This window comes from Lampetra fluviatilis, chromosome 38, assembly GCF_964198595.1.
Source record: "Lampetra fluviatilis chromosome 38, kcLamFluv1.1, whole genome shotgun sequence".
NCBI lineage: Eukaryota > Metazoa > Chordata > Hyperoartia > Petromyzontiformes > Petromyzontidae > Lampetra > Lampetra fluviatilis.
Window position 1 is genome coordinate 2,772,657 of NC_136312.1, and position 18,896 is coordinate 2,791,552.

An 18,896-nucleotide genomic window follows, 5' to 3' on the forward strand; every position below is an offset into this window, starting at 1 on the left:
ACAACAACAACAATAACAACAACAATAACAACAACAAGACACTAAGGTGTGCAGCACTGCGTGTACTGTACAACATGCTCTCTCAGCCTTATCCAGACCACCAGCTCCAAAGAGATGCGTGATGTGACGGGTTTTTTTTGTCGTTTTAGAACACCCACTCTAAGAGTTGAGGAAATGAACTTTGAGTTAAATTTCGATTTAAAGCTTTCGTGACTGCAGGGATTCATCTTCTTGGTTCTTTCAGTAAAGTCACGTGGAAGCCTCGACAGACCTGGTTTTCACCTGAGGACGGCTGCTTGCGTTGTGGCCGAAACGTCGTGAGAATTATTTTGTTGTGTTTTATTTTTATTATTTTATTACTTCCCTTCTATGTGACTTTACCGAAAGAACCAAGAAGATGAACTTTGAGTTGTGGTCTAAGCATGTCTGAGCCCTTGCGGGCAACAGAGGGCAGCGCAGCAGAGTGCCATTGTGGCACTGTGCAATGTTCCAACGTCATTTTTCTCCCCGGCGTGCGGTCACGGCCCCCTCATCCAGCAGTGGAGTGGCTGCAGGGCAGTGCGGTGCGCTCTAGCAGTGAATGTCGAGTCTAACACCCGGCACCCTTTAATCTACATTGTCTTATGGTTGTTATTGTTTCACTTGCATCCCACTGGGATTTTTGCACACAGCGTTGAAATACGGTGATTTTTTCTGGACGACTTTGCTGTCTTTTCCTGGATTTTTCTGTTGCGTGTAGTCACTTTAAGATGTTTCTCGTTCATGTTTTTGTTTTGTTGAGGTTGCACCCGAGTCAAGAGCCGCATGGCTCACAGGGTTATACCTACAGTAATACATGGAACTGGAAACCCGCCTCTGCACGGGGTGGCATTGCCCACGGCGCTGCGAGCGTTTACACAGGAAACGGATGTGGAGATTTATGCAGAGAGACAATTAATTACTGATTTAATGCGGCTATTCGTTATTTTTGATATGTCATTTAAATTAAGTATGTTAATAAATTAAGGAGAGTGTGGTTTTTTTTGTTGCAAAAATTAATGCCGTCGTAAAGATAAAAATGCCCTTGTGTCTAATGAGAAAGGCTTAGGATGCACTGTCGGCAATAATTACGGAGCGAAAACACCGTCGCATGTGACGGAAAATGCTCGGAACGCCGCACAAACGAGCCCGAAAAATGCACGCCCAGAATAATTCTTGAACGCGTGGCGGGAAGGCGCACATCGAGAAGAGACGACCTCAGATGGAACCGTGATCACCGTGACGAGAACTAAGCAGGCGGTCGGGATGTGAGGCCACCAGAAGGAATGAGACGGAGGGAATTCGACAGAATTGCAAAGGAGTGAAGAAACGCGTGAACGGGCGGGCACAGCGACATGGAGCGAGAAAGAGAGCGTCGCTCTCACGGAGCAGCAGGAAGAAGTGGACAGACGAGCAGACGGCGGTTGAGCGTCTCAGGGGGTTGCTCGAGTCTGACAAAGACAAAGTCGAGCTTCTGGTGCTTGGGTTTGAATCCAGGTTTCAGCCACCTGTGCATAAACTGACTTCTCGTGTGCGGTGAGTTTTATGATTTCAGCAATTTCTCAAAAGACGTTATTTAAATATGCGTTCCCTTAATTGAGCATTTCCCAGCTCTTACTGGCCTTGAAGGGCCCGAGGGTGGGCCGATGTTTAGCACTCCTGGCGATGTGAATTACAGAAGGAATTTTCTTAGCCTCATGACACTGATAGCAAGCTTGTGAATATAAACTTTGATATTAAAAAATCTAAGTCAAGAATATATATGTTTAAATGATCCCGTGAGGAATGGCTATATTTATTATTGCAAAGGCGTAAGGGTGAACGTGTAAAACTAATTTGAAAAAGTTCACGATGCAGAGTGTAAAACCCCTTTACGCACCGATGGGGAGCTTATTCAACAATAAAATAAATGAATCTCCATCCTGTCCCTGAACATTCAAGTAACGTGTTTTAGTCTCTCGGCTTTTGAGATTCTCGAGTTACATTATCTAGCAGCATCTGTTTAAGCAACACACATTCTCGGCTCTCTTTGCCTTTCTGATTCTCATCAGCAGTGTAAGGTTTGCTAAACAAATACTGCTGGATATCCATAAATAATTATTGGTATGAATATTCTCTCTGAATGACAGCGTTCTGTCAGCGAAAAAAACATGTAAAAACTCACTTTCGTTATCATCAGCCTACAATGCTATTTTAAGAGTGTGATGCTGAAATGTTTATTCAGATGGTCGTTTATTATCCGGCACGGGATTATCCGGCTTCCTACATTATCCAGCGGACCTGGGTCGGTCCGGCAAAACCGGAAAAAACTGCTTCAACGGTTGTAACCGGCCTGGCGATAGTCAAACACATATTGTCGAAAAACGAGTGGAGTCGGTACATCACCCAATGCAGAGTTTTCGAGATTGGAGTGGTAAGTGCGGTACAGTAAATGTTTTCGTCTATTTGTATGTTTATTTATGGAAATTTCACATAGTGAACACATTTAAAGCACTAAAGAAACATATACACAAACACTTAAAAACATAATGTTATGCAATAATGTGCAAAGATAAGCTATTTTTAATAATGATGTAGTGATTATCCAGCGTTTTAGAAAATGTGGCGCCCCCTTCCCCCTGAAGCCGCCGGATAATCGATGATCTATTGTCGTTGGACAAGGCTTTTAAAGAGAGAACCAATTAAACTGTCGAACTCCCGAGACAGGCAACCATCAGCTACCTATTCGTTATTTACGGTCTGGATTTGTGTTTATATAAATTTTTTGCAGAAATATGAACATTTTTTTATATTCCCAGAATAGCATGCGTACCCTTAAATTAGCAATTACATAAATGTGGAAAATGATGTTAAATGTGCAGGTCATTTTGTCAAGTTTGTCGTCTTATAAGCCTTATTTAACCAGCCTGACTCTGCTGCTGAGACCCAAAAGGTCAAGACTGGCCCGGAGTTTGTTGGCTTAAACACACGCTGATGGGTAATATTGGTCTATAAAGGCAGTAGGTCAATGACTAGATCATATTTACATTTGTACGTGGAGACAAAGCACAGAGTTCTGCTAATATATGCTTCTACGCATTATTGATGTTGCTTTGAGCCTCAAGCAGTCACGGTTTGGACACATCTGTATGCGTGCGATTGTGTTTCGTAACATTACAAAATCCACCCTCATATATTCACAAATAAGAGTCATCGTCCGACTTTTCACAAAGTGGCACCCGGAGCTAGTATGAATTGATATGGTTTGCTTGTTCAATAATTGCATGCCAAAAACATATTTATACGAATGTGAAGATGATGTAATAATGTATAGTGAGCATGCCAGTATTTTTTACTTTCCTTCCGGGATAAATAAAGCGCGCGAAGATGAAACCATATAATTGGGTAATTTTTGGCCTAAAACGGAACCTGAAATGTGGTAATGACACACAACTGGTATCAACGCGAAGCAGCCTCCACTTAACACGCAGAGCCACTGCACTCCCCACAGATGCTCTCTTTTTAATGAGCGTCAATGTCATAAATACGTAATGTGTGCTGTTGGGTCCACATTTGTAACATTTTACGGCATGTTTGTAAATAGAGTGCTCTGGCCTTAAAAAAAAGCCATTCTCGGTGGCTATGTCCATAAAAATAACAAATTTTAGAGTTGGCAATACTCCATCAAAGCAAAGTTTGGCAACATTACTGGATTAAAGACATCAACATTTCACAATTTGTTTTATGAGCAGCCATCCAGGACTGGGCTGAGACTATCACACCCTCTTTACGTGAAAACTGGGTTTCAAACTCATTTACTGATGCCGGTTCTCTGCCCGGACACATAACATTAGCCCCCTGAATCATTCAAACATTTCAATTTTGGAATTTTACAACGACAAAAATCTTCAGAATGTGAGAATGTATGTGCACTCTGTTGACAAGAGCCTTTGGCAATTTTATCCTGAGATTACGTAACCATCCTCCATTCCAACTTTGGTCGCACCCTTCTAAATCTGCTTTTAAGTCGGGCCTATGAACGTGGTGCTTCCAGAAGTGATGTTCAGTCATCAGTCATAGCATGGTCGATGAGAAAGAGTGTCTGTGGCCGGTGGTTGAAGGTGAATAACATGCATAGGAGGCATGAGATTCAGACTTGAACATTGCAGGTTTCGGATTTTCAGATTGTAAGAACAATTTCATATTTTTTTTTATTCTCAGATTTACTTTATTTGCGTTATGTAACATGTAACGCATCTTCGTGCTCACAAAAGTCATGTCACCCGATGCTACAGCACATCAATTTTGGTGGAAAAAGCATGGAAGGTTGCATAATGTAAGTGATTTTATTTGCTGCGAGGTCATAACACCGAGGTCAGTCGGAAACCAAATATGTGTTTGATTAATCTAAATGTTAAATTTAGTGCCAGTGGTATGATGAATCCAAAAATTCGTGAGCACATCGCCAGTACATACTATAAGGACCTGTTACAACCAAAAGTGAATATAAAGACATGAAAAGGGGGTCAGAGGGAAGGCTTGTGTTAGGGTTACGGTTAGTAGTGGAGCTAATATAAGTGGCTGTGTGGGCAGCTTGTTTGGGGGTAGCGATAGGTTCTGATTTACCTCGTGTGCTCCACTCCATAACCGTTTGACTCCCTGCCCATTACCATGTAAGCCCGTTTCATTGTTTACAGTGCCCTGGAGTGTTTGCTTGGTAAAGGTTGGGTGTGAATGTGTGCCACCGTATTTTTTGTCGAATATAAATGAGATTACACGAAAAATCCTCGATGAATAAATACGAATTGCAACAGATATTGACAATGGAAGTCATCATGAGCGTGTAAGCGTTCTGAATGTTGTTTAAATACTATGTTTATAATGGGGTGCACAATTATTTTAAAATACAAGTGAAAATAAGATGATGCTCTTATTTGTTGGTGGCCGCGAGCTCACGGATGCAATCTGTGTAGAGCACAATTACTGTTGGCCTCCCACAAAGCGGAACTTTATTGACAGTTGAGGGATGATGAGCGGAGATTGAACTCCTGCCCTCTTGCTATGAGTGGGAGCGTTTGAACCGCAGCGCCAGCCAGCTGTATCATGAGTTGTGCTTTACACATTTTTATTTTTTACAATGACAAACTAATGGCATATTTGCCCCAAATGCATATTTTAAATTGTAGTCATATTTCCTGCCTCCAGGTAAATGAGATCATTGTGCCACAATACAGAGGAAATTATAATTCGTTTTTAATTGCATTAAGATTTAATGAGCATGCAGAGTGCAATTTCTCACTGTCAACATGAAGCTTATTGCTATTTGGTTCTTTCGGTAAAGTCACGTAGAAATAAAATAAAATATAATACGACGTTTCGATTGCAACACAAGCAACCGTCATCAGGTGTGAATGAATTGGAAGAACGTGATTAACCAGGTAAAGTGTTAACTGCTGTGTTAGCCGACTCTCTGTGTTGCATTGCATTACATTTCTAATCTTGATTTGAAGCTTTCGTGACTGCAGGAATCTATACTCTCTGGTTCATTCGGTAAAGTCACGTAGATAGAATAAATATTAACATTTCTAAGTTTACTAGGTTTGTCTTCTCAAACTTCCAATTTCTCTCCCCCTGTCGCTCTCATTGACATGCTAATTTATCTGTCCCCCCCCCTCTCTCTATATACAATGCTTCGTCACAAGGCATTGTTTCTCTGTGTGTCTCTGTGTGTGTCTCTCTGCATGTGTGTCTCTCTATGTCTCTCTCTCTCTGAGTGTCTCTCTCGGTGTGTTTGTCTCTCTCTGTGTCTCTCTCTCTCTGTGTGTGTCTCTCTCCGTGTCTGTGTTTGTCTCTATGTATGTGTGTCTCTCTCTCTCTCTGTGTCTCTCTCTCTGTGTCTCTCTCTCTGTGTGTGTCTCTGTGTGTGTCTCTATCTGTGTGCTTGTCTCTCTCTGTGTGTTTGTCTCTGTGTGTTTGTCTCTCTCTGTGTGTTTGTCTCTCTCTGTCTGTCTCTCTCTGTCTGTGTATGTGTCTCTGTATATGTGTCTCTCTCCGAGCTTGCATTCATTCACACCTGATGACGGTTGCTTGTGTTGCAATCGAAACGTCGTATTCTATTATTGATTTTCTTTTCTTTCTGCGTGACTTTACCGAAAGAACCAAAGAGTAATTCCTGCAGTCACGAAAGCTTCAAATCAAGTTTGAACCTTATTGTTATAACGTTCTGGCCGAAAAGAAAGCATTGTTTACCCTCTAGATGTACACGTTCTCGCGCAATAGCGGTGTGGAACCTTTCCTTACTGAGGGCCGAATGAGTCTACAAATACCTTAGACGGCCACAAAGTAATACGCACTTGAAGTCACATCTGTCACCGCAAGAGGCCCCTGAAGTGACAGGAGTGACTGAGTGCACTACAATTAAAACACACACCACTGCCAGGTTAAATATACCATTTGGTACCCGTTTAGTGTGGATAAGATGCTTGAAGTAATGGACAGATATTGTTTGCAAGTTGGTTTCAGGTGGTAGGCCTCACGTGTCCATGTTACCACGTGACATTAAGGTGTGGGCCAGTGCCTTAAGTTCCCCAGGCTCCAATTGACTCAAATTTATGAAAAAATAATAATAGGTTTTACCCTTTCTGGCAATAAATAAGGCGTTAAAATGTTCAAACACCAAATAGAAACATTTTGCAAGGAATAATGTCTGCATTTACCACATATACTTGTAGTGAACATGCAACCCTGTTTTATTGCCAGAAAGGATAAAACCTATTTTGATTTTTTTTACTTTTGTAGTGAGTCCAACTGAGTCGCAGACGTTGTTCCTTTTAGAGGCAACACATTTATTTGTAACACGTGACACTTATATTGTGTTTGTGTGTGTGTTGTACGTGTAGTGGTGTTAACTACTCGCTGTTCGCAAACTGTGAGAGAACGGATCGTAAACAAGGGTTTCCCGCTCAATCAAACGGTCAGGGTCAAATGGGGTGAGGTAGGATCCAAACGCCAGATTGGGAAGGACCAATCAGAGGGTCCCACAAGGTGGCCGGGGATTGGACAACCCGGCCACGAACAGGTATAAAAGCCAGAGCGCTGAGAGCTCTTGGCCAGTTCTGCTACACGAAGACCCAAGTCGGCCGAAGACATCTAGGACCCTGGACCAAGCCCTCCAGCCCTTATCAGGGCTAGGGCTCAGTGTAACCAGTGGTCGGGGAGAGATCCCCTAGGTCAGGGGTCGGCAACCTACGGCTCTTCTACCGAATTGGAAAGAAATGGCTCTTCTTGTTATTTTGGTTGCCGACCCCTGCCCTAGGTCCAGCCAGAGGACGTTGGCATAGCAGGGAGATTAGATAGCCTGCAAGGTCCGGAGGCTGTGTCTCCTCAGGGTAACGGGTGAGGGGAACATATATCCCCTTTGTGTGATAGGGACTGTGTATTAAGACAATAAACAGTGTGTGCCATAAAGAAGTTTAGAAGTCCGTCCTTTACAACACTACACACGTAACACAAAGGGTAACTGCCCCTTCACCAGACACAGCCTAGGGTGGTGACCACCCAGCTAACTACTCTAAACAGAGGAGTTACTGCTACAAAGGGTCGGACCCTCACTCGTGTCCGCAACCACGTGGTTGCCTCGTAGGACGAAGAGCCTCAGCCGGAGATGTACAGCTTCCGGCTTGTAGATGTTGAGCTTCCCGCTTGTAGATGTTGAGCTTCCAGCTTGTAGACGTGGAGCTTCCTGCTTCCAGCGTGTTGAGCCTCCAGCTTGTAGATGTTGAGCTTCCAGCTTGTAGATGTTGAGCTTCCAGCTTGTAGATGTTGAGCTTCCAGCTTGTAGGTGTTGAGCTTCCAGCTTGTAGATGTTGAGCTTCCAGCTTGTAGATGTTGAGCTTCCAGCTTGTAGATGTTGAGCTTCCAGCTTGTAGATGTTGAGCTTCCAGCTTGTAGATGTTGAGCTTCCAGCTTGTAGGTGTAGAGCTTCCAGCTTGTAGATGTTGAGCTTCCAGCTTGTAGGTGTTGAGCTTCCAGCTTGTAGGTGTAGAGCTTCCAGCTTGTAGGTGTAGAGCTTCCAGCGTGTAGATGTTGAGCTTCCAGCTTGTAGATGTTGAGCTTCCAGCTTGTAGGTGTAGAGCTTCCAGCTTGTAGGTGTTGAGCTTCCAGCTTGTAGATGTTGAGCTTCCAGCTTGTAGATGTTGAGCTTCCAGCTTGTAGGTGTAGAGCTTCCAGCTTGTAGGTGTAGAGCTTCCAGCTTGTAGATGTTGAGCTTCCAGCTTGTAGGTATTGAGCTTCCAGCTTGTAGATGTTGAGCTTCCAGCTTGTAGATGTTGAGCTTCCAGCTTGTAGATGTTGAGCTTCCAGCTTGTAGGTATTGAGCTTCCAGCTTGTAGATGTTGAGCTTCCAGCTTGTAGGTGTTGAGCTTCCAGCTTGTAGGTGTTGAGCTTCCAGCTTGTAGATGTTGAGCTTCCAGCTTGTAGATGTTGAGCTTCCAGCTTGTAGGTGTTGAGCTTCCAGCTTGTAGATGTTGAGCTTCCAGCTTGTAGGTGTTGAGCTTCCAGCTTGTAGGTGTTGAGCTTCCAGCTTGTAGATGTTGAGCTTCCAGCTTGTAGATGTTGAGCTTCCAGCGTGTAGATGTTGAGCTTCCAGCTTGTAGGTGTTGAGCTTCCAGCTTGTAGATGTTGAGCTTCCAGCTTGTAGATGTTGAGCTTCCAGCGTGTAGATGTTGAGCTTCCAGCTTGTAGGTGTTGAGCTTCCAGCTTGTAGATGTTGAGCTTCCAGCTTGTAGATGTTGAGCTTCCAGCGTGTAGATGTTGAGCTTCCAGCGTGTAGATGTTGAGCTTCCAGCTTGTAGGTGTTGAGCTTCCAGCTTGTAGATGTTGAGCTTCCAGCTTGTAGATGTTGAGCTTCCAGCGTGTAGATGTTGAGCTTCCAGCTTGTAGATGTTGAGCTTCCAGCGTGTAGATGTTGAGCTTCCAGCTTGTAGGTGTTGAGCTTCCAGCTTGTAGATGTTGAGCTTCCAGCTTGTAGGTGTTGAGCTTCCAGCTTGTAGATGTTGAGCTTCCAGCTTGTAGATGTTGAGCTTCCAGCTTGTAGATGTTGAGCTTCCAGCTTGTAGATGTTGAGCTTCCAGCTTGTAGGTGTAGAGCTTCCAGCTTGTAGATGTTGAGCTTCCAGCTTGTAGGTGTTGAGCTTCCAGCTTGTAGGTGTAGAGCTTCCAGCTTGTAGGTGTAGAGCTTCCAGCGTGTAGATGTTGAGCTTCCAGCTTGTAGATGTTGAGCTTCCAGCTTGTAGGTGTAGAGCTTCCAGCTTGTAGGTGTTGAGCTTCCAGCTTGTAGATGTTGAGCTTCCAGCTTGTAGATGTTGAGCTTCCAGCTTGTAGGTGTAGAGCTTCCAGCTTGTAGGTGTAGAGCTTCCAGCTTGTAGATGTTGAGCTTCCAGCTTGTAGGTATTGAGCTTCCAGCTTGTAGATGTTGAGCTTCCAGCTTGTAGATGTTGAGCTTCCAGCTTGTAGATGTTGAGCTTCCAGCTTGTAGGTATTGAGCTTCCAGCTTGTAGATGTTGAGCTTCCAGCTTGTAGGTGTTGAGCTTCCAGCTTGTAGGTGTTGAGCTTCCAGCTTGTAGATGTTGAGCTTCCAGCTTGTAGATGTTGAGCTTCCAGCTTGTAGGTGTTGAGCTTCCAGCTTGTAGATGTTGAGCTTCCAGCTTGTAGGTGTTGAGCTTCCAGCTTGTAGGTGTTGAGCTTCCAGCTTGTAGATGTTGAGCTTCCAGCTTGTAGATGTTGAGCTTCCAGCGTGTAGATGTTGAGCTTCCAGCTTGTAGGTGTTGAGCTTCCAGCTTGTAGATGTTGAGCTTCCAGCTTGTAGATGTTGAGCTTCCAGCGTGTAGATGTTGAGCTTCCAGCTTGTAGGTGTTGAGCTTCCAGCTTGTAGATGTTGAGCTTCCAGCTTGTAGATGTTGAGCTTCCAGCGTGTAGATGTTGAGCTTCCAGCGTGTAGATGTTGAGCTTCCAGCTTGTAGGTGTTGAGCTTCCAGCTTGTAGATGTTGAGCTTCCAGCTTGTAGATGTTGAGCTTCCAGCGTGTAGATGTTGAGCTTCCAGCTTGTAGATGTTGAGCTTCCAGCGTGTAGATGTTGAGCTTCCAGCTTGTAGGTGTTGAGCTTCCAGCTTGTAGATGTTGAGCTTCCAGCTTGTAGGTGTTGAGCTTCCAGCTTGTAGATGTTGAGCTTCCAGCTTGTAGGTGTTGAGCTTCCAGCTTGTAGGTGTTGAGCTTCCAGCTTGTAGATGTTGAGCTTCCAGCTTGTAGATGTTGAGCTTCCAGCGTGTAGATGTTGAGCTTCCAGCTTGTAGATGTTGAGCTTCCAGCGTGTAGATGTTGAGCTTCCAGCTTGTAGATGTTGAGCTTCCAGCTTGTAGATGTTGAGCTTCCAGCTTGTAGGTGTTGAGCTTCCAGCTTGTAGGTGTTGAGCTTCCAGCTTGTAGATGTTGAGCTTCCAGCTTGTAGGTGTTGAGCTTCCAGCTTGTAGGTGTTGAGCTTCCAGCTTGTAGATGTTGAGCTTCCAGCTTGTAGATGTTGAGCTTCCAGCTTGTAGGTGTTGAGCTTCCAGCGTGTAGATGTTGAACTTCCAGCTTGTAGGTGTTGAGCTTCCAGCTTGTAGATGTTGAGCTTCCAGCTTGTAGGTGTTGAGCTTCCAGCTTGTAGATGTTGAGCTTCCAGCTTGTAGGTGTTGAGCTTCCAGCGTGTAGGTGTTGAGCTTCCAGCTTGTAGATGTTGAGCTTCCAGCTTGTAGATGTTGAGCTTCCAGCTTGTAGATGTTGAGCTTCCAGATTGTAGGTGTTGAGCTTCCAGCGTGTAGATGTTGAGCTTCCAGCTTGTAGATGTTGAGCTTCCAGCTTGTAGGTGTTGAGCTTCCAGCTTGTAGATGTTGAGCTTCCAGCTTGTAGATGTTGAGCTTCCAGCTTGTAGACGTTGAGCTTCCAGCTTGTAGATGTTGAGCTTCCAGCTTGTAGACGTTGAGCTTCCAGCTTGTAGATGTTGAGCTTCCAGCTTGTAGATGTTGAGCTTCCAGCTTGTAGACGTTGAGCTTCCAGCTTGTAGATGTTGAGCTTCCAGCGTGTAGATGTTGAGCTTCCAGCTTGTAGGTGTTGAGCTTCCAGCTTGTAGATGTTGAGCTTCCAGCTTGTAGGTGTTGAGCTTCCAGCTTGTAGGTATTGAGCTTCCAGCTTGTAGATGTTGAACTTCCAGCTTGTAGATGTTGAGCTTCCAGCTTGTAGATGTTGAGCTTCCAGCTTGTAGATGTTGAGCTTCCAGCTTGTAGATGTTGAGCTTCCAGCTTGTAGGTGTTGAGCTTCCAGCTTGTAGGTGTTGAGCTTCCAGCTTGTAGGTGTTGAGCTTCCAGCTTGTAGATGTTGAGCTTCCAGCTTGTAGGTGTTGAGCTTCCAGCTTGTAGATGTTGAGCTTCCAGCTTGTAGGTATTGAGCTTCCAGCTTGTAGATGTTGAGCTTCCAGCTTGTAGGTGTTGAGCTTCCAGCTTGTAGGTATTGAGCTTCCAGCTTGTAGATGTTGAGCTTCCAGCTTGTAGGTGTTGAGCTTCCAGCTTGTAGATGTTGAGCTTCCAGCGTGTAGATGTTGAACTTCCAGCTTGTAGATGTTGAGCTTCCAGCGAGTAGATGTTGAACTTCCAGCTTGTAGGTGTTGAGCTTCCAGCGTGTAGATGTTGAGCTTCCAGCTTGTAGATGTTGAGCTTCCAGCTTGTAGATGTTGAGCTTCCAGCTTGTAGGTGTTGAGCTTCCAGCTTGTAGATGTTGAGCTTCCAGCTTGTAGATGTTGAGCTTCCAGCTTATAGGTGTTGAGCTTCCAGCTTGTAGATGTTGAGTTTCCAGCTTGTAGGTGTTGAGCTTCCAGCTTGTAGGTGTTGAGCTTCCAGCTTGTAGATGTTGAGCTTCCAGCTTGTAGATGTTGAGCTTCCAGCTTGTAGATGTTGAGTTTCCAGCTTGTAGGTGTTGAGCTTCCAGCTTGTAGATGTTGAGCTTCCAGCTTGTAGATGTTGAGCTTCCAGCTTGTAGGTGTTGAGCTTCCAGCTTGTAGATGTTGAGCTTCCAGCTTGTAGATGTTGAGTTTCCAGCTTGTAGGTGTTGAGCTTCCAGCTTGTAGATGTTGAGCTTCCAGCTTGTAGATGTTGAGTTTCCAGCTTGTAGGTGTTGAGCTTCCAGCTTGTAGATGTTGAGCTTCCAGCTTGTAGATGTTGAGTTTCCAGCTTGTAGATGTTGAGTTTCCAGCTTGTAGGTGTTGAGCTTCCAGCTTGTAGATGTTGAGCTTCCAGCTTGTAGATGTTGAGCTTCCAGCTTGTAGGTGTTGAGCTTCCAGCTTGTAGATGTTGAGCTTCCAGCTTGTCGGTGTTGAGCTTCCAGCTTGTAGATGTTGAGCTTCCGGCTTGTAGATGTTGAGCTTCCCGCTTATAGGTGTTGAGCTTCCAGCTTGTAGATGTTGAGCTTCCAGCTTGTAGATGTTGAGCTTCCAGCTTCTAGATGTTGAGCTTCCAGCTTGTAGGTGTTGAGCTTCCAGCTTGTAGATGTTTAGCTTCCAACGTGTAGATGTTGAGCTTCCAGCTTGTAGATGTTGAGCTTCCAGCTTGTAGGTGTTGAGCTTCCCGCTTATAGGTGTTGAGCTTCCAGCTTGTAGATGTTTAGCTTCCAACGTGTAGATGTTGAGCTTCCAGCTTGTAGATGTTGAGCTTCCAGCTTGTAGATGTTGAGCTTCCCGCTAGTAGATGTTGAGCTTCCAGCTTGTAGATGTTTAGCTTCCTGCTTGTAGATGTTGAGCTTCCAGCTTGTAGATGTTGAGCTTCCAGCTTGTAGGTGTTGAGCTTCCAGCTTGTAGATGTTTAGCTTCCAGCTTGTAGATGTTGAGCTTCCAGCTTGTAGATGTTGAGCTTCCCGCTAGTAGATGTTGAGCTTCCAGCTTGTAGATGTTTAGCTTCCAGCTTGTAGATGTTGAGCTTCCAGCTTGTAGATGTTGAGCTTCCCGCTAGTAGATGTTGAGCTTCCAGCTTGTAGATGTTTAGCTTCCAGCGTGTAGATGTTGAGCTTCCAGCTTGTAGATGTTGAGCTTCCAGCTTGTAGGTGTTGAGCTTCCAGCTTGTAGATGTTTAGCTTCCAGCTTGTAGATGTTTAGCTTCCAGCTTGTAGATGTTGAGCTTCCAGCTTGTAGATGTTGAGCTTCCAGCTTGTAGATGTTGAGCTTCCAGCTTGTAGGTGTTGAGCTTCCAGCTTGTAGATGTTGAGCTTCCAGCGTGTAGATGTTGAGCTTCCAGCTTGTAGAACGCAGCGACCCTGGTACCTCTCAGGGACCCGCCTTATATCCCCCTACGGCCGGGGCTGCTCCGCCCTTGGCCCCGCCCACCTTCTCGAGCATTCTCGTTCTCTCTCGGTCCTTCTCAAGAACTCTCCCCGGACACGTGATCACCCCCTAGTCCCCCCCCCCCAACCTGGGGGCCTCTATATAGACACTCCATATCACGTGTCTGCCGGGTCAACCAGAGTGCCATGGCCTGGGGCAACCTTGGACTGACACTCTCCCACTCCCCCTGGTGGGAGCCCGCACTAAACGCTATGTGTGGTGCCCGCGCTATCTCAGTGCACGCCAAGCCCCACTAGGGCTGGTGCTACACCCGCTCACAGGGTGTATGCGATGACGGTGAATCGCGTGGCATGGCCCTCTCAGGCCGGCACCATACAGTGACATCCCTGATGTCACTACACTTTTATACTGGCAAAAAAGGTCCCATGTTGACTCAAATGTGTTAGTCATCATCACTCATACTATGATGGAGCAAGTGTTGCGTTTGTTATACTGTGCAGACATTTTTCTAAAGCCCATTTTAACATTTGAAAAACATCCCTATTCACTTAAGTACAGTATTGATCTTATGCATTTTTGTTAAGTCAGTAATTTTTTTTTGTTTTAGAAACATTACATCCGGCTGACGACGTCATATTTGCGACACAAGTGTACAACGTCTGTGCAAGGTCACCATGGATCGACAGAAACTTCAATTCCCACCCATACTCCAACACGACTCTCACAACACATTTTGAATAGGGATGTTTCAAAAATTCAAGTCACTTGAGCAGAGATAGAAAGACGATAAGGTAAGAAAACATTATTGTAAACATTTATTTAAGAATATTTGTGTCAATTTCGGTAAATAGATCAGTAATGTACTGTACACTTAACAGTCGTAGCCTATCGATTTATATCACTTTTGTACTTTTCTAACGTGATACGGCATTAACAATAGTTAACACAGTCGAGGTTCATTCAGCTCATCATCCCCATGGGGTTTAAAAATTAATACCACTTTGTGGTAAGTCACCAGTAGTTATTTAGGGGGACTGATGTCAGAATATCCATCGCTGGCTTCGGGCCACCAAAGCAGATGGCCACCACCGAACGAACACGTGTTGGGGACAATTTTACTTTTGCCCTTTGCAGGTGGCACCGAGGATTGTGCACTGCTATACTATGAACCCAGCCACCTGAGTTCAATTCCTGGATACGGCTAACACCAGTGGTGAGTGTTTTTTCCCGGATTTTTCTGTTGCGTGTAGTCACTTTAAGATGTTTCTTGTTCATGGTTTTGTTTGTTGCGGTTGCACCCGAGTCAAGAGCCGCATGGCTCACAGGGTTATCTATATATATATGTGGCACATTAGGAATGGATCACTCTTTTAATTATGTCCTTGTGTAGCAAGGGAGTAAAGTGTGGTTCTGTGAAAGTCCTGATGTGCTGTGCAGTGCATCAATGCATGTGTGTACAGCAGCATGTGATGACTGAGTTGGGCCTGTAGGTGGCTGACAGGGTTATTGAATAACTGCACTTGGACACCAGTCACATGGTTAATGGCGACTCGGAAGAATTACTGTTTGTAACACACGTGCTGTTGCATTTTACAGGTAAAGGATCCAAAGATTGTTTTTGATCGTTATATAAATGTTCTAGACTTGTTCTAGACTTGTTCTAGACTTGTTCTAGAATTTAAGCTTGGCTTTGAATTGTTCGTTTGTGATATATGCAATTAGAGGCGTTTTAGCACTGTGCATTGTAAAGGGATGACGCACTGTAATTACTTACTGTCATTGTAATTTTCTAACTCTAATACTGTTTAGTCTATAACCATGCCCATATACCCAGAGTATGACTACTTGCAATGCTATTGAGAATAGAACACATGTAAAGTAGTAAACTGTACAATGGTGATATACAGTACGTATACTGTACACATACAGTACATATAATGGGTGTAAGATACCGATATAAGTGGATGGTATAGATAGACATACAGCTTAGGATTAAAGGAATATTCGAATAGTGATGTGCAAATGTGATTGTCAGAGACAAAGATGGTTTATCAGTAGTAGAATAGGGTTTAAGAGAAAACTGTTAATGAATAACCGCACGTGTATACGAGTCACATGGTTAATGGCGACTCGGAAGAATTACTGTTTGTAACACACGTGCTGTTGCATTTTACAAAGTGACAGTGCTGTTCTTCACAAGATTGCTATTAACCACAATAAATGTGCTTGCCCTCGATTTGGAGCACCTGCCCACGTCCTTCATTTCGAGTGTGCAACACATATAAAAGGGAATATGTGTGTCTGCTCGAAATGTTTAGCATACTTCCCGACATGCAACAAACTTTTAATTTGTCATGTGGGTAGTTTCCAGACTGTACACAATGCAAAAAGTATAAAAATAGACTTTTGTATTTTGGGGGGGGGGGGGGGGCGCAATAATGGATACATTTTGCATGGCAAGTGAGTGGTGACGTCACATCTGTGATGTCACCCGCATGCGGCAGCGTCACGCAGTGTGCCTGCTGACGTCACGCATCCCCCCCCCACCCTCCGCGTGGGCCGTGTATTAATCCAAGACAAGAATCTTGATTTGAAGCTTTCGTGACTGCAGAAATTTATACTCTTTGGTTCTTTCGGTAAAGTCACGTAGGTAGAAAAATAATATATCACAACATTTCGATCGCAACACAAGCAATCGCTGAAGCAGTTTTTTTTCTTGCTGTGGTTGTCCCACCTGATGACGATTGCTTGTGTTGCGACTGAAACATCGTGATCTATTACTTTTTCTACCTACGAGACTTCACCGAAAGAACAAAAGAGTGCCAAGACAATAATTCAAGTCTCGCATGAAGCCGGCTAGTAAAGCTAGCACCTAATAAAAGAAACTGAAAACTGAAACTAACCCACACTGATCAGCAAGAAGTGCGGTCAAAACTTTTCATGACCACCACAATGTGGTGTGATCTTCATTCAGCAGTGGGTTGACAAGGGCTGCCCGCCATCGCTATACAGAACGGATACATCTCTCAATGCAGGGTGCTCCTGAAGAGACTTGTGACTCAGTCTGCACTCGAATCAAGAAATATATACCGACATGTGTACGTGTAAGTGGGTGTGCACTGGATTCACACAGACACAGCATACACACACATGTAGTACAATATAAATGGGCTTTGTTTATAAGGTACCTGCTAACTATCAGTTCAATATTGATTGTGGCCAGTAAGTGGCTGGAGGGCCCTTGAGTACCACGTGGTGACACTGCCCTGGCACCAACCACGTGGTGACACCGCCCTGGCACCCACACCAACCATGTTGTGGCTGAGCGGGTCGGTGTAAAGGGCACATTGATGATGGATTCACAGGTCAGGGACCCTTACTTTGTTCAGATAATTCTAGATTGGTCAATAACCTTCTTCTAGACATGACGTGGGAAACAGGTTTGATTGAACACAGATTTGCGTTGGCAATGTGTTTAGAGTGAGTGCATTGAGCAGTGTATGGACTGTGTTTAATCACTGCAATGGTTGAGGTGATTGTCATGAACCTGGAGACTTATAATGTACATCATTGTTGATTTAGCTTCAATAACATTGTACTTGGCCATGCACCCAGGTTACAAATGTCGCGGTATTCTGAGGGGAATGTCCTGTACTAAGTTGTACATTGATTTAAATGGTATTCCCATTCAAGGTGGAATGTGCATATCGGTAAATGTTACATATTTTTTCGTGTTGTTTAAAGTTCATTACTGAAGTGCATTGGTAATGGATGCGTGCAATTAACTTGGTTTATCAGTTCGTGGAAATGCTTACGATGGAGAGTTGTTTAGCAGTAAGCCGGTGCTGTGTTGCACAGTAGCCACAAGGCTAATGGAGGCCTGACGCAGGCCAACTCAGTACACACAATGCCTGTAGTACGTGTTGTTCTATGTTACACACAGCACACATGTACACAGTTAACACACATCACACATGCACCATCAGCAATTGCTTTGCACCGTCAGCAATTGCTTTGCACAAAGCATATGCAGTACAGTAGTCATAATATAATAAAGTGTATAATGTGCAACTGTGTGGTGCAGCATTCCAGTTTGAGCCCATTAATTATCTGAAAATTTCCTTCAGATAAGAGGAATTGAGAGGCAATATAATCCTATAATCCTCAATTATTCGTAGCCTCTTTTACACCATGGTTTACTGTTGGGAAATACACCTCCACTCCTATTATCCACGATTATTTTTCAGATAAGAGGAGTTGACTGTAAAATTCATATTATCCGCCCTTTTAGTAGCTTTATTTTGTATTAACTGCCTAGTTTTCACAGTATTGGGCTATTTTACTGCTTGCGTAATGCCAATTGAATAATTTGCAGTTACATTTTTAGCATTGGGATGTTTGGCCCATGCCATTAAAATTCTACGTGTTTTAGCGATGGGAGGAAACCGGAAGAGGCTGATGGCAACCCATGCAGAACAGGAGGGAAACATGCAATCTCCACACAGAAAAAATCGATCCCAGGCTCATGTTGGTGTGGGGCACGAGTGTAACCACTGCACCACCGTGCCCCCCCCCTCCCTGTTGTTACTGAGTGAACATCTCTGGAGGGGTGATGGAGCGCCAAAGGTGTGTGCTGATATTGAGAGGGGGCTATGAGAATGAAACGAGCCAATGGTTGAGGAAAGAATGAAGATCTTGAATCGGGACGGACAACCAGATTGAGGGAATTCATAACAGTAGCAGCAGCAGAGGAGGAGTGACCTACCACAGTTTGAAGGTTTCACCTAGAGGCCTAGGTTGTTGTAGCAAAGTGAATAAACAGGAAACAAGTGATATGAGAGGAGTAGGCCTGAAGAAAGTGTACAAGTGAGAATATACATAACATGGCAAAGTTACATGCATTGTTTAGTGTTGAAAAATATCAGTTCAAAATATTACATTTGTGTGTGTTTGCATTGCAACATTGAAACTGGTGAGCATTTATTTCACATCAGGGCCGTCTGTCCTTGACAACGCTCATGTGAATTCCTTTCGATCAATCACAGCGCCGTCAAACCCATATTACCTCATTCCAGTGAATCAGAGATATCGACTTTGGACAGACGGACTGATGGATGGACATTTGATTTCATACGCAGTTAAATATTCTCTTGGCCTAAGCTGTGTGCAGCTGTGAAGCATGACTTGTCTGGATTTTAGATTCCTACTTCACATGAGCATTCCACCCTGTGAATATATAGTAATTTCAAAGGTAAATTCCAGTGAATATGCTTTCATGGATCATAAAGAGGGAAGGGCCTATTTAATACAAAATAATATAATGTGCAATTGCCTTCACCACCAGGTTTCTTTAATCTCCCTCCGCTTCGGCAGGTCACGTGTGGTGCGGTAAAATGTGGGTATTGATACTTTTCTTAAGATGCCTGGCCAGTGTGAATGAGTAGGCCAAATGCTCTAACGTTTTTGCTTTTACCCTTTTCCCACTACCAATGGCTGTCAGGATCAATGTTTTCCTGGAGCATTTCCTGAGGCAACAGAACA